This window comes from Hyla sarda, chromosome 8 (genome assembly GCF_029499605.1).
Source record: "Hyla sarda isolate aHylSar1 chromosome 8, aHylSar1.hap1, whole genome shotgun sequence".
NCBI classification, from domain to species: Eukaryota; Metazoa; Chordata; class Amphibia; order Anura; family Hylidae; genus Hyla; species Hyla sarda.
This window is the reverse complement of record NC_079196.1, coordinates 218,671,590-218,685,293: the sequence shown is the minus strand read 5'-3', so window position 1 is coordinate 218,685,293 and position 13,704 is coordinate 218,671,590. Positions and strand designations below refer to the sequence as shown.

General features: G+C 48.1%; 1 protein-coding gene across 6 annotated transcripts in view; it reads right to left on the bottom strand.

Annotated features, from left to right (window-relative positions):
- The window catches only part of LOC130284075 (NXPE family member 2-like), a 67,844-nt gene that overhangs the window by 29,341 nt on the left and 24,799 nt on the right, over positions 1-13,704 (bottom strand). For 4 of the 6 annotated variants that reach the window (XM_056534042.1, XM_056534038.1, XM_056534043.1 and 1 more), the window contains exon 1: positions 1,941-2,239. The exons of the other annotated variants lie outside the window; for them this stretch is intronic. The gene's annotated coding sequence lies outside the window, so the exon portion shown is untranslated. Of the gene's footprint in view, positions 1-1,940; positions 2,240-13,704 lie in introns of those variants that run through there. 6 annotated transcript variants of the gene reach the window in all.

The window sequence follows — 13,704 nt, the reverse complement described above, 5'->3', positions numbered from 1 at the left end:
ACGCAGCACCCCGCTCTCATCAGGCGCCGCATCCGCTCCGGGTCTGATGATGGGGCCGGTGATCGTGACGTCACAGCTCCGCCCCCGTGTGATGTCACGCTTCGCCCCCTCAATGCAAGTCTATGGCAGGGGGAGAGACTGCTGTCTCGCCCCCTGCCATAGACTTACATTGAGGGGCGGAGCGTGACGTCACATGGGGGCGGAGCCGGGATGTCACGCCGTGATCGGCAGTCATCAGACCCGGAGCGATGTTCGCTCCGGGGCCTGATGAGAGCGGGACCCCGCGCGATCAGGCAACTTATCCCCTATCCTTTAGATAGGGGATAAGTTGTCAGCACGGTAGTACCCCTTTAAAGGGTTAATAAATGTAACTAATTTTTCAAGCTCGAAATGGACTTCTACAGAATGTGTGAACTTCCTGGACACTACTGTAACAGTACACAAGGACACACTACAGACGTCTGTATTCAGAAAACCCACAGACCGATCCAGCTATCCACACAAATTCAGTTTCCATCCTTCAGGCACTAAAAAAAAGGCGCCATATACAGCTAAACTACCAGGTACCATCACATCTGCTCCAGCACTAATGACATAAACATCTACAGACACTATCGGAGAAAAACAAACCAAAAGGATACAAAGGATACAGAGCATCGCTCTTTAAACACCACGTGAACACATGCTACAATAAAGAAAGATATAAACATCATCACACATATCACTGGTGACCACATATAATCCTGTCTACGTAATACAACAAATCATCAAGGACCTGCAGCTGACATTAGCAGAAGAGAATGTGATACCTTGGTAGGGGTGTAGGGTAGTTGGGGTGTTGCTTTTCTTGAATTATATAGGGCGCTGTTAACCCTTGTCACTCGTGACGCCAGGGTGAGGGTTAAATACTATAATGGTGCTGGGCCTATCGCCACCCTTCCCAAGAACGATAGGTGAATGTGTAATAAATGGATTGTCCACAACCACTGTTTAACTGAAAACTTGCAGGAACTTTTACTGAAGATTTTCTGAAGCAGACAATAGCAATAACAGTCCATGAACAAAGTCTATTCGTATTTGAGCAGCAATTGACAGTTGGTTGAGATCAGATAAGCTCAATGTAGCTTTAGGAAGATTCCGTTGCATAGATCCGCTGGATTTAGGGGTTAATTAGGTCCTGTGATCTTGCGGTGAGTAGCAGGGGAATTAGATATCTATAACCGTGGTGATGTAGGCCGAGGCCACAAAGCTTTGGCCTAGTAAATGTTCTTGAAAGTTGCGGAGGTCCTACCTCATTCAGTGACAGCAACCCAAGAGAGCGATCAATGGCCGCAGCTCCCTTATATGGGCAGGGGCGGGCCGTTTTGGATTGGTCCATAACAACTGTCACTCACCGTTACACGGCATTATGGGAAACACGTGACTCAAGAACCACCTAAGGTCCTTCAACATACCATAGAGTTCTGAACCGTGTCACATGTAGGTCCTGCGACACTACAACAAGTGAGTAACACCATATACATATTTACATAGATAATATTTATAAATTACTAAGGGGTGACTAGGGGTTAATTAGGGGAGCGAACCCCGACAGTCCTAGGGACTCTGACTTTGGGGACTAATAACTAAGGCACAGTATGAAATACGGTGCCGGGACACCACAATAAGGTGCCAAAATAAATCTTCCCTAATCTCCCATATTGGTCTTCAGACAACCTCCTCATTTATAACGAAAGCTGCTGAACAGGAAATTCCCCACAGAAACCGCACACACAATGGGACCAAACCGAGCACCAAACCTCACACATCAGACCAAAGAATGACGCCGCTTACAATAACGGGACATACTACAGGAACTATTCATTGTTGTCTTAACTTACATGGCCTCAGGTTACAATATTGGTCTTTTCTGGAACATCATAACTTGAAACCATACTCACCATACTGTACAATGTTACGGACACAAGGCCGGCGCCACTTATAAGTGTGGTAGGCAGCAAGCGAGAGTGCCGAGCGGATGAGAGCGCTGATAGGGGATCCAGGACTCACGTCCCGGATACCCAAGGAACGCAACTTTAAACTTTGTGTGTTCCTTTAAGATGCGCACCGAGTTTCAAGGGACGCTGCTGCTGAAAAAGGATGGAGCTGCACGGCTCCGTCCTGTCCCTGCCAACCAGGTTTCTGTGAGTGCAGCGTCTGTATGACGTCTCTGTATGACGTCTCTGTATGATGTCTCTGTATGACGTCTCTGTATGACGTCTCTGTATGACGTCTCTGTAGGACGTCTCTGTATGATGTCTCTGTATGATGTCTCTGTATGACGTCTCTGTAGGACGTCTCTGTATGATGTCTCTGTATGATGTCTCTGTAGGACGTCTCTGTATGATGTCTCTGTATGACGTCTATGTATGACGTCTCTGTATGACGTCTATGTATGATGTCTCTGTAGGACGTCTCTGTATGACGTCTCTGTATGACGTCTCTGTATGACGTCTCTGTATGATGTCTCTGTATGACGTCTCTGTATGACGTCTATGTATGATGTCTATGTATGACGTCTCTGTATGACGTCTATGTATGATGTCTCTGTAGGACGTCTCTGTATGACGTCTCTGTATGATGTCTATGTATGACGTCTCTGTATGATGTCTCTGTATGACGTCTCTGTATGATGTCTCTGTATGACGTCTCTGTATGACGTCTCTGTATGACGTCTCTGTAGGACGTCTCTGTATGATGTCTCTGTATGATGTCTCTGTATGACGTCTCTGTAGGACGTCTCTGTATGATGTCTCTGTATGATGTCTCTGTAGGACGTCTCTGTATGATGTCTCTGTATGACGTCTATGTATGACGTCTCTGTATGACGTCTATGTATGATGTCTCTGTAGGACGTCTCTGTATGACGTCTCTGTATGACGTCTCTGTATGATGTCTCTGTATGACGTCTCTGTATGACGTCTATGTATGATGTCTATGTATGACGTCTCTGTATGACGTCTATGTATGATGTCTCTGTAGGACGTCTCTGTATGACGTCTCTGTATGATGTCTATGTATGACGTCTCTGTATGATGTCTCTGTATGACGTCTCTGTATGACGTCTCTGTATGACGTCTCTGTATGACGTCTCTGTATGACGTCTCTGTATGACGTCTCTGTATGACGTCTCTGTATGATGTATCTGTAGGACGTCTCTGTATGACGTCTCTGTATGATGTCTCTGTATGACGTCTCTGTATGACGTCTCTGTATGACGTCTCTGTATGACGTCTCTGTATGACGTCTCTGTATGACGTCTCTGTATGACGTCTCTGTATGACTTCGGGCACAGAAAGAATAGGAGCTGTGTGGAAAGGAGTGATTGGAGCTCTCAGGTGAACAAAGAGGTGAGTGATGTTTTTTATTTTTAATGGGGTCTGCCGTATGGGGCAAGGTATGTGTGGGGGCAATATATATGAGGAACATGGGGGCAATGTATGTGAGGAATATGGAGGCAATGTATGTGAGGTATATGGGGGCAATGTATATGAGGAATATGGAGGCAGTGTATGTGAGGAATATGGGGGAAATGTATGTGAGGAATAAGGAGGCAATGTATGTGAGGAATATGGAGGCAATGTATGTGAGGAATATGGAGGCAATGTATGTGAGGAACATGGGGGCAATGTATGTGAGGAATATGGGGGCAATGTATGTGAGAAATATGGGGGAAATGTATGTGAGGAATATGGGGGCAATGTATGTGAGGACTATGGAGGCAATGTATGTGAGGAATATGGGGGCAATGTATGTGAGGAATATGGGGGAAATGTATGTGAGGAATATGGGGGAAATGTATGTGAGGAATATGGGGGAAATGTATGTGAGGAATATGGGGGAAATGTATGTGAGGAATAAGGAGGCAATGTATGTGAGGAATATGGAGGCAATGTATGTGAGGAATATGGAGGCAATGTATGTGAGGAATATGGAGGCAATGTATGTGAGGACTATGGAGGCAATGTATGTGAGGAATATGGGGGCAATGTATGTGAGGAATATGGGGGCAATGTATGTGAGGAATATGGGGGCAATGTATGTGAGGAATATGGAGGCAATGTATGTGAGGAATATGGGGGCAATGTATGTGAGGAATATGGAGGCAATGTATGTGAGGAATATAGGGGCAATGTATGTGAGGAATATGGGGGCAATGTATGTGAGGAATATGGAGGCAATGTATGTGAGGAATATGGAGGCAATGTATGTGAGGAATATGGGGGCAATGTATGTGAGGAATATGGAGGCAATGTATGTGAGGAATATGGGGGCAATGTATGTGAGGAATATGGGGGCAATGTATGTGAGGAATATGGAGGCAATGTATGTGAGGAATATGGAGGCAATGTATGTGAGGAATATGGGGGCAATGTATGTGAGGAATATGGAGGCAATGTATGTGAGGAATATAGGGGCAATGTATGTGAGGAATATGGGGGCAATGTATGTGAGGAATATGGAGGCAATGTATGTGAGGAATATGGAGGCAATGTATGTGAGGAATATGGGGGCAATGTATGTGAGGAATATGGAGGCAATGTATGTGAGGAATATGGGGGCAATGTATGTGAGGAATATGGGGGCAATGTATGTGAGGAATATGGAGGCAATGTATGTGAGGAATATGGAGGCAATGTATGTGAGGAATATGGGGGCAATGTATGTGAGGAATATGGAGGCAATGTATGTGAGGAATATGGAGGCAATGTATGTGAGGAATATGGAGGCAATGTATGTGAGGAATATGGAGGCAATGTATGTGAGGAATATGGAGGCAATGTATGTGAGGAATATGGAGGCAATGTATGTGAGGAATATGGGGGCAATGTATGTGAGGAATATGGAGGCAATGTATGTGAGGAATATGGAGGCAATGTATGTGAGGAATATGGAGGCAATGTATGTGAGGAATATGGAGGCAATGTATGTGAGGAATATGGAGGCAATGTATGTGAGGAATATGGGGGAAATGTATGTGAGGAATATGGGGGCAATGTATGTGAGGAATATGGAGGCAATGTATGTGAGGAATATGGAGGCAATGTATGTGAGGAATATAGGGGCAATGTATGTGAGGACTATGGGGGCAATGTATGTGAGGACTATGCAGGCAATGTATGTGAGGACTATGGAGGCAATGTATGTGAGGAATATGGAGGCAATGTATGTGAGGAATATGGAGGCAATGTATGTGAGGAATATGGAGGCAATGTATGTGAGGAATATGGAGGCAATGTATGTGAGGAATATGGAGGCAATGTATGTGAGGAATATGGGGGCAATGTATGTGAGGAATATGGAGGCAATGTATGTGAGGAATATGGAGGCAATGTATGTGAGGAATATAGGGGCAATGTATGTGAGGACTATGGGGGCAATGTATGTGAGGACTATGGAGGCAATGTATGTGAGGAATATGGAGGCAATGTATGTGAGGAATATGGAGGCAATGTATGTGAGGAATATGGAGGCAATGTATGTGAGGAATATGGAGGCAATGTATGTGAGGAATATGGGGGCAATGTATGTGAGGAATATGGAGGCAATGTATGTGAGGAATATGGGGGGCAATGTATGTGAGGAATATGGGGGCAATGTATGTGAGGAATATGGGGGCAATGTATGTGAGGAATATGGAGGCAATGTCTGTGAGGAATATGGGGGCAATGTATGTGAGGAATATGGAGGCAATGTATGTGAGGAATATGGAGGCAATGTATGTGAGGAATATAGGGGCAATGTATGTGAGGAATATGGGGGCAATGTATGTGAGGACTATGGAGGCAATGTATGTGAGGAATATGGAGGCAATGTATGTGAGGAATATGGAGGCAATGTATGTGAGGAATATAGGGGCAATGTATGTGAGGAATATGGGGGCAATGTATGTGAGGACTATGGAGGCAATGTATGTGAGGAATATGGAGGCAATGTATGTGAGGAATATGGAGGCAATGTATGTGAGGAATATGGAGGCAATGTATGTGAGGAATATGGGGGCAATGTATGTGAGGAATATGGGGGCAATGTATGTGAGGAATATGGAGGCAATGTATGTGAGGAATATGGGGGCAATGTATGTGAGGAATATGGGGGCAATGTATGTGAGGAATATGGAGGCAATGTATGTGAGGAATATGGGGGCAATGTATGTGAGGAATATGGGGGCAATGTATGTGAGGAATATGGGGGCAATGTATGTGAGGAATATGGAGGCAATGTATGTGAGGAATATGGGGGCAATGTATATGAGGAATATGGGGGCAATGTATGTGAGGAATATGGAGGCAATGTATGTGTTACGCCGAGCGCTCCGGGTCCCCGCTCCTCCCCGGAGCGCTCGCTTCTCTCTCGCTACCGCAGCGCTCCGGGCAGCTCCACTGACCCGGTGCGCTGCGATACCGTCTCCAGCCGGGATGCGGTTCGCGATGCGGGTAGCGCCCGCTCGCGATGCGCATCCCGGCTCCCGTACCTGACTCGCTCTCCGTCTGTCCTGTCCCGGCGCGCGCGGCCCCGCTCCCTAGGGCGCGCGCGCGCCGGGTCTCTGCGATTTAAAGGGCCACTGCGCCGCTGATTGGCGCAGTGGTTCCAATTAGTGTGTTCACCTGTGCACTCCCTATTTATACCTCACTTCCCCTTCACTCCCTCGCCGGATCTTGTTGCCATTGTGCCAGTGAAAGCGTTTCCTTGTGTGTTCCTAGCCTGTGTTCCAGACCTCCTGCCGTTGCCCCCGACTACGATCCTTGCTGCCTGCCCCGACCTTCTGCTACGTCCGACCTTGCTTCCGTCTACTCCCTTGTACCGCGCCTATCTTCAGCAGTCAGAGAGGTTGAGCCGTTGCTAGTGGATACGACCTGGTCACTACCGCCGCAGCAAGACCATCCCGCTTTGCGGCGGGCTCTGGTGAAAACCAGTAGTGACTTAGAACCGATCCACTAGCACGGTCCACGCCAATCCCTCTCTGGCACAGAGGATCCACTACCTGCCAGCCGGCATCGTGACAGTAGATCCGGCCATGGATCCCGCTGAAGTTCCTCTGCCAGTTGTCGCCGACCTCACCACGGTGGTCGCCCAGCAGTCACAACAGATAGCGCAACAAGGCCAACAGCTGTCTCAACTGACCGTGATGCTACAGCAGCTACTACCACAGCTTCAGCAATCATCTCCTCCGCCAGCTCCTGCACCTCCTCCGCAGCGAGTGGCCGCTTCTGGTCTACGACTATCCTTGCCGGATAAATTTGATGGGGACTCTAAATTCTGCCGTGGCTTTCTTTCCCAATGTTCCCTGCACTTGGAGATGATGTCGGACCAGTTTCCTACTGAAAGGTCTAAGGTGGCTTTCGTAGTCAGCCTTCTGTCTGGAAAAGCTCTGTCATGGGCCACACCGCTCTGGGACCGCAATGACCCCGTCACTGCCTCTATACACTCCTTCTTCTCGGAAATTCGAAGTGTCTTTGAGGAACCTGCCCGAGCCTCTTCTGCTGACACTGCCCTGTTGAACCTGGTCCAGGGTAATTCTTCCGTTGGCGAGTACGCCGTACAATTCCGTACTCTTGCTTCAGAATTATCCTGGAATAATGAGGCCCTCTGCGCGACCTTTAAAAAAGGCCTATCCAGCAACATTAAAGATGTTCTGGCCGCACGAGAAATCCCTGCTAACCTACATGAACTCATCCATCTTGCCACTCGCATTGACATGCGTTTTTCCGAAAGGCGTCAGGAACTCCGCCAGGATATGGACTTTGTTCGCACAAGGCGTTTTTTCTCCCCGGCTCCTCTCTCCTCTGGTCCCCTGCAATCCGTTCCTGTGCCTCCCGCCGTGGAGGCTATGCAGGTCGACCGGTCTCGCCTGACACCTCAAGAGAGGACACGACGCCGCATGGAGAATCTCTGCCTGTACTGTGCCAGTACCGAACACTTCCTGAAGGATTGTCCTATCCGTCCTCCCCGCCTGGAAAGACGTACGCTGACTCCGCACAAAGGTGAGACAGTCCTTGATGTCTACTCTGCTTCTCCACGTCTTACTGTGCCTGTGCGGATATCTGCCTCTGCCTTCTCCTTCTCTACTATGGCCTTCTTGGATTCCGGATCTGCAGGAAATTTTATTTTGGCCTCTCTCGTCAACAGGTTCAACATCCCAGTGACCAGTCTCGCCAGACCCCTCTACATCAATTGTGTAAACAATGAAAGATTGGACTGTACCATACGTTTCCGCACGGAGCCCCTTCTAATGTGCATCGGACCTCATCACGAGAAGATTGAATTTTTGGTCCTCCCCAATTGCACTTCCGAAATCCTCCTTGGACTACCCTGGCTTCAACTCCATTCCCCAACCCTGGATTGGTCCTCTGGGGAGATCAAGAGTTGGGGGCTCTCTTGTTTCAAGGACTGCCTAAAACCGGTTCCCAGTACCCCTTGCCGTGACTCTGTGGTTCCCCCTGTAACCGGTCTCCCTAAGGCCTATATGGACTTTGCGGATGTTTTTTGCAAAAAACAAGCTGAGACTCTACCTCCTCACAGGCCTTATGATTGTCCTATTGACCTCCTCCCGGGCACTACTCCACCCCGGGGCAGAATCTATCCTCTGTCCGCCCCAGAGACTCTTGCTATGTCGGAGTACATCCAGGAAAATTTAAAAAAAGGCTTTATTCGTAAATCCTCCTCTCCTGCCGGAGCCGGATTTTTCTTTGTGTCCAAAAAAGATGGCTCTCTACGTCCTTGCATTGACTACCGCGGTCTTAATAAAATCACGGTAAAGAACCGCTACCCCCTACCCCTCATCTCTGAACTCTTTGATCGCCTCCAAGGTGCCCACATCTTTACCAAACTGGACTTAAGAGGTGCTTATAATCTCATCCGCATCAGAGAGGGGGATGAATGGAAAACGGCATTTAACACTAGAGATGGACACTTTGAGTATCTGGTCATGCCCTTTGGCCTGTGCAACGCCCCTGCCGTCTTCCAAGACTTTGTTAATGAAATTTTTCGTGATCTCTTATACTCCTGTGTTGTTGTATATCTGGACGATATCCTGATTTTTTCTGCCAATCTAGAAGAACACCGCCAGCATGTCCGTATGGTTCTTCAGAGACTTCGTGACAATCAACTTTATGCCAAGATAGAGAAATGTCTGTTTGAATGCCAATCTCTTCCTTTCCTAGGATACTTGGTCTCTGGCCAGGGACTACAAATGGATCCAGACAAACTCTCTGCCGTCTTAGATTGGCCACGCCCCTCCGGACTCCGTGCTATCCAACGTTTTTTGGGGTTCGCCAATTATTACAGGCAATTTATTCCACATTTTTCTACCGTTGTGGCCCCTATCGTGGCTTTAACCAAAAAAAATGCCAATCCCAAGTCTTGGCCTCCTCAAGCGGAAGACGCCTTTAAACGGCTCAAGTCTGCCTTTTCTTCGGCTCCCGTGCTCTCCAGACCTGACCCATCTAAACCCTTCCTATTGGAGGTTGATGCCTCCTCTGTAGGAGCTGGAGCGGTCCTTCTACAAAAAAATTCTTCCGGGCATGCTGTTACTTGTGGTTTTTTTTCTAGGACCTTCTCTCCGGCGGAGAGGAACTACTCCATCGGGGATCGAGAGCTTCTAGCCATTAAATTAGCACTTGAGGAATGGAGGCATCTGCTGGAGGGATCAAGATTTCCAGTTATTATTTACACCGATCACAAGAACCTCTCCTATCTCCAGTCTGCCCAACGGCTGAATCCTCGCCAGGCCAGGTGGTCTCTGTTCTTTGCCCGATTTAATTTTGAAATTCACTTTCGGCCTGCCGATAAGAACATCAGGGCCGATGCTCTCTCTCGTTCCTCGGATGCCTCGGAAGTTGAACTCTCTCCGCAACACATCATTCCTCCTGACTGCCTGATTTCCACTTCTCCAGCCTCCATCAGGCAAACTCCTCCAGGAAAGACCTGCGTCTCTCCACGCCAACGCCTCGGAATCCTCAAATGGGGTCACTCCTCCCATCTCGCAGGTCATGCAGGCATCAAGAAATCTGTGCAACTCATCTCTCGCTTCTATTGGTGGCCGACTCTGGAGACGGATGTCGTGGACTTTGTGCGAGCCTGCACTGTCTGTGCCCGGGATAAGACTCCTCGCCAGAAGCCCGCTGGTTTTCTTCATCCTCTGCCTGTCCCCGAACAGCCTTGGTCTCTGATTGGTATGGATTTTATTACAGACCTACCCCCATCCCGTGGCAACACTGTTGTTTGGGTGGTCGTTGATCGATTCTCCAAGATGGCACATTTCATCCCTCTTCCTGGTCTTCCTTCAGCGCCTCAGTTGGCTAAACAATTTTTTGTACACATTTTTCGTCTTCACGGGTTGCCCACACAGATAGTCTCGGATAGAGGCGTCCAATTCGTGTCAAAATTCTGGAGGGCTCTCTGTAAACAACTCAAGATTAAATTAAACTTTTCTTCTGCATATCATCCTCAATCCAATGGACAAGTAGAAAGAATTAACCAGGTCTTGGGTGATTATTTACGACATTTTGTTTCCTCCCGCCAGGATGATTGGGCAGATCTTCTACCATGGGCCGAATTCTCGTATAACTTTAGAGTCTCTGAATCTTCCTCCAAATCCCCATTTTTCGTGGTGTACGGCCGTCACCCTCTTCCCCCCCTCCCTACTCCCTTGCCCTCTGGTTTGCCCGCTGTAGATGAAGTGACTCGTGATCTTTCCACCATATGGAAAGAGACCCAAGATTCTCTTTTACAGGCTTCATCTCGCATGAAAAAGTTTGCCGATAAGAAAAGAAGAGCTCCCCCCATTTTTGCTCCCGGAGACAAGGTATGGCTCTCCGCTAAATATGTCCGCTTTCGTGTCCCCAGTTACAAACTGGGTCCACGCTATCTTGGTCCTTTCAAAGTCTTGTGCCAAATTAATCCTGTCTCTTACAAACTTCTTCTTCCTCCTTCTCTCCGTATTCCTAATGCCTTTCATGTCTCTCTTCTTAAACCACTCATCATCAACCGTTTCTCTCCCAAATTAGTTTCTCCCACTCCTGTCTCCGGTTCTTCTGACGTCTTCTCAGTGAAAGAGATACTGGCCTCCAAGACGGTCAGAGGAAAAAGGTTCTTTTTGGTGGATTGGGAGGGCTGTGGACCTGAAGAGAGATCCTGGGAACCTGAGGACAACATCCTAGACAAAAGTCTGCTCCTCAGGTTCTCAGGCTCTAAGAAGAGGGGGAGACCCAAGGGGGGGGGTACTGTTACGCCGAGCGCTCCGGGTCCCCGCTCCTCCCCGGAGCGCTCGCTTCTCTCTCGCTACCGCAGCGCTCCGGGCAGCTCCACTGACCCGGTGCGCTGCGATACCGTCTCCAGCCGGGATGCGGTTCGCGATGCGGGTAGCGCCCGCTCGCGATGCGCATCCCGGCTCCCGTACCTGACTCGCTCTCCGTCTGTCCTGTCCCGGCGCGCGCGGCCCCGCTCCCTAGGGCGCGCGCGCGCCGGGTCTCTGCGATTTAAAGGGCCACTGCGCCGCTGATTGGCGCAGTGGTTCCAATTAGTGTGTTCACCTGTGCACTCCCTATTTATACCTCACTTCCCCTTCACTCCCTCGCCGGATCTTGTTGCCATTGTGCCAGTGAAAGCGTTTCCTTGTGTGTTCCTAGCCTGTGTTCCAGACCTCCTGCCGTTGCCCCCGACTACGATCCTTGCTGCCTGCCCCGACCTTCTGCTACGTCCGACCTTGCTTCCGTCTACTCCCTTGTACCGCGCCTATCTTCAGCAGTCAGAGAGGTTGAGCCGTTGCTAGTGGATACGACCTGGTCACTACCGCCGCAGCAAGACCATCCCGCTTTGCGGCGGGCTCTGGTGAAAACCAGTAGTGACTTAGAACCGATCCACTAGCACGGTCCACGCCAATCCCTCTCTGGCACAGAGGATCCACTACCTGCCAGCCGGCATCGTGACAGTATGTGAGGAATATGGAGGCAATGTATGTGAGGAATATGGGGGCAATGTATGTGAGGAATAAGGAGGCAATGTATGTGAGGAATATGGAGGCAATGTATGTGAGGAATATGGGGGCAATGTATGTGAGGAATATGGGGGCAATGTATGTGAGGAATATGGAGGCAATGTATGTGAGGAATATAGGGGCAATGTATGTGAGGAATATAGGGGCAATGTATGTGAGGAATAAGGAGGCAATGTATGTGAGGAATATGGGGACAATGTATATGAGGTATATGGAGGCAATGTATGTGAGGAATATGGGGACAATGTATATGAGGTATATGGAGGCAATGTATGTGAGGAATATGGAGGCAATGTATGTGAGGAATATGGGGGCAATGTATCTGAGGAATATGGAGGCAATGTATGTGAGGAATATGGAGGCAATGTATGTGAGGAATATGGGGGCAATGTATGTGAGGAATATGGAGGCAATGTATGTGAGGAATATGGAGGCAATGTATGTGAGGAATATGGAGGCAATGTATGTGAGGAATATGGAGGCAATGTATGTGAGGTATATGGGGGCAATGTATGTGAGGAATATGGGGGAAATGTATGTGAGAAATATGGGGGCAATGTACGTGAGAAATATGGGGTAATGTACGTGAGGAATATGGAGGCAATGTCTGTGAGGAATATGGGGGCAATGTATGTGAGGAATATGGAGGCAATGTATGTGAGGAATATGGAGGCAATGTATGTGAGGAATATGGAGGCAATGTATGTGAGGAATATGGGGGCAATGTATGTGAGGAATATGGGGGCAATGTATGTGAGGAATATGGAGGCAATGTATGTGAGGAATATGGAGGCAATGTATGTGAGGTATATGGAGGCAATGTATGTGAGGAATATGGGGGCAATGTATGTGAGGAATATGGGGGCAATGTATATGAGGTATATGGAGGCAATGTATGTGAGGAATATAGGGGCAATGTATGTGAGGAATATAGGGGCAATGTATGTGAGGAATAAGGAGGCAATGTATGTGAGGAATATGGGGACAATGTATATGAGGTATATGGAGGCAATGTATGTGAGGAATATGGGGACAATGTATATGAGGTATATGGAGGCAATGTATGTGAGGAATATGGAGGCAATGTATGTGAGGAATATGGGGGCAATGTATCTGAGGAATATGGAGGCAATGTATGTGAGGAATATGGAGGCAATGTATATGAGGAATATGGGGGAAATGTATGTGAGAAATATGGGGGCAATGTACGTGAGAAATATGGGGGCAATGTACGTGAGGAATATGGAGGCAATGTATGTGAGGAATATGGAGGCAATGTATGTGAGGAATATGGAGGCAATGTCTGTGAGGAATATGGGGAAATGTATGTGAGGAATATGGAGGCAATGTATGTGAGGAATATGGAGGCAATGTATGTGAGGAATATGGAGGCAATGTATGTGAGGAATATGGGGGCAATGTATGTGAGGAATATGGAGGCAATGTATATGAGGAATATGGAGGCAATGTATGTGAGGAATATGGAGGCAATGTATGTGAGGAATATGGGGGCAATGTATGTGAGGAATATGGAGGCAATGTATGTGAGGAATATGGGGGCAATGTATGTGAGGAATATGGAGGCAATGTATGTGAGGAATATGGGGGCAATGTATGTGAGGAATATGGAGGCAATGTATGTGAGGAATATGGGGGCAATGTATGTG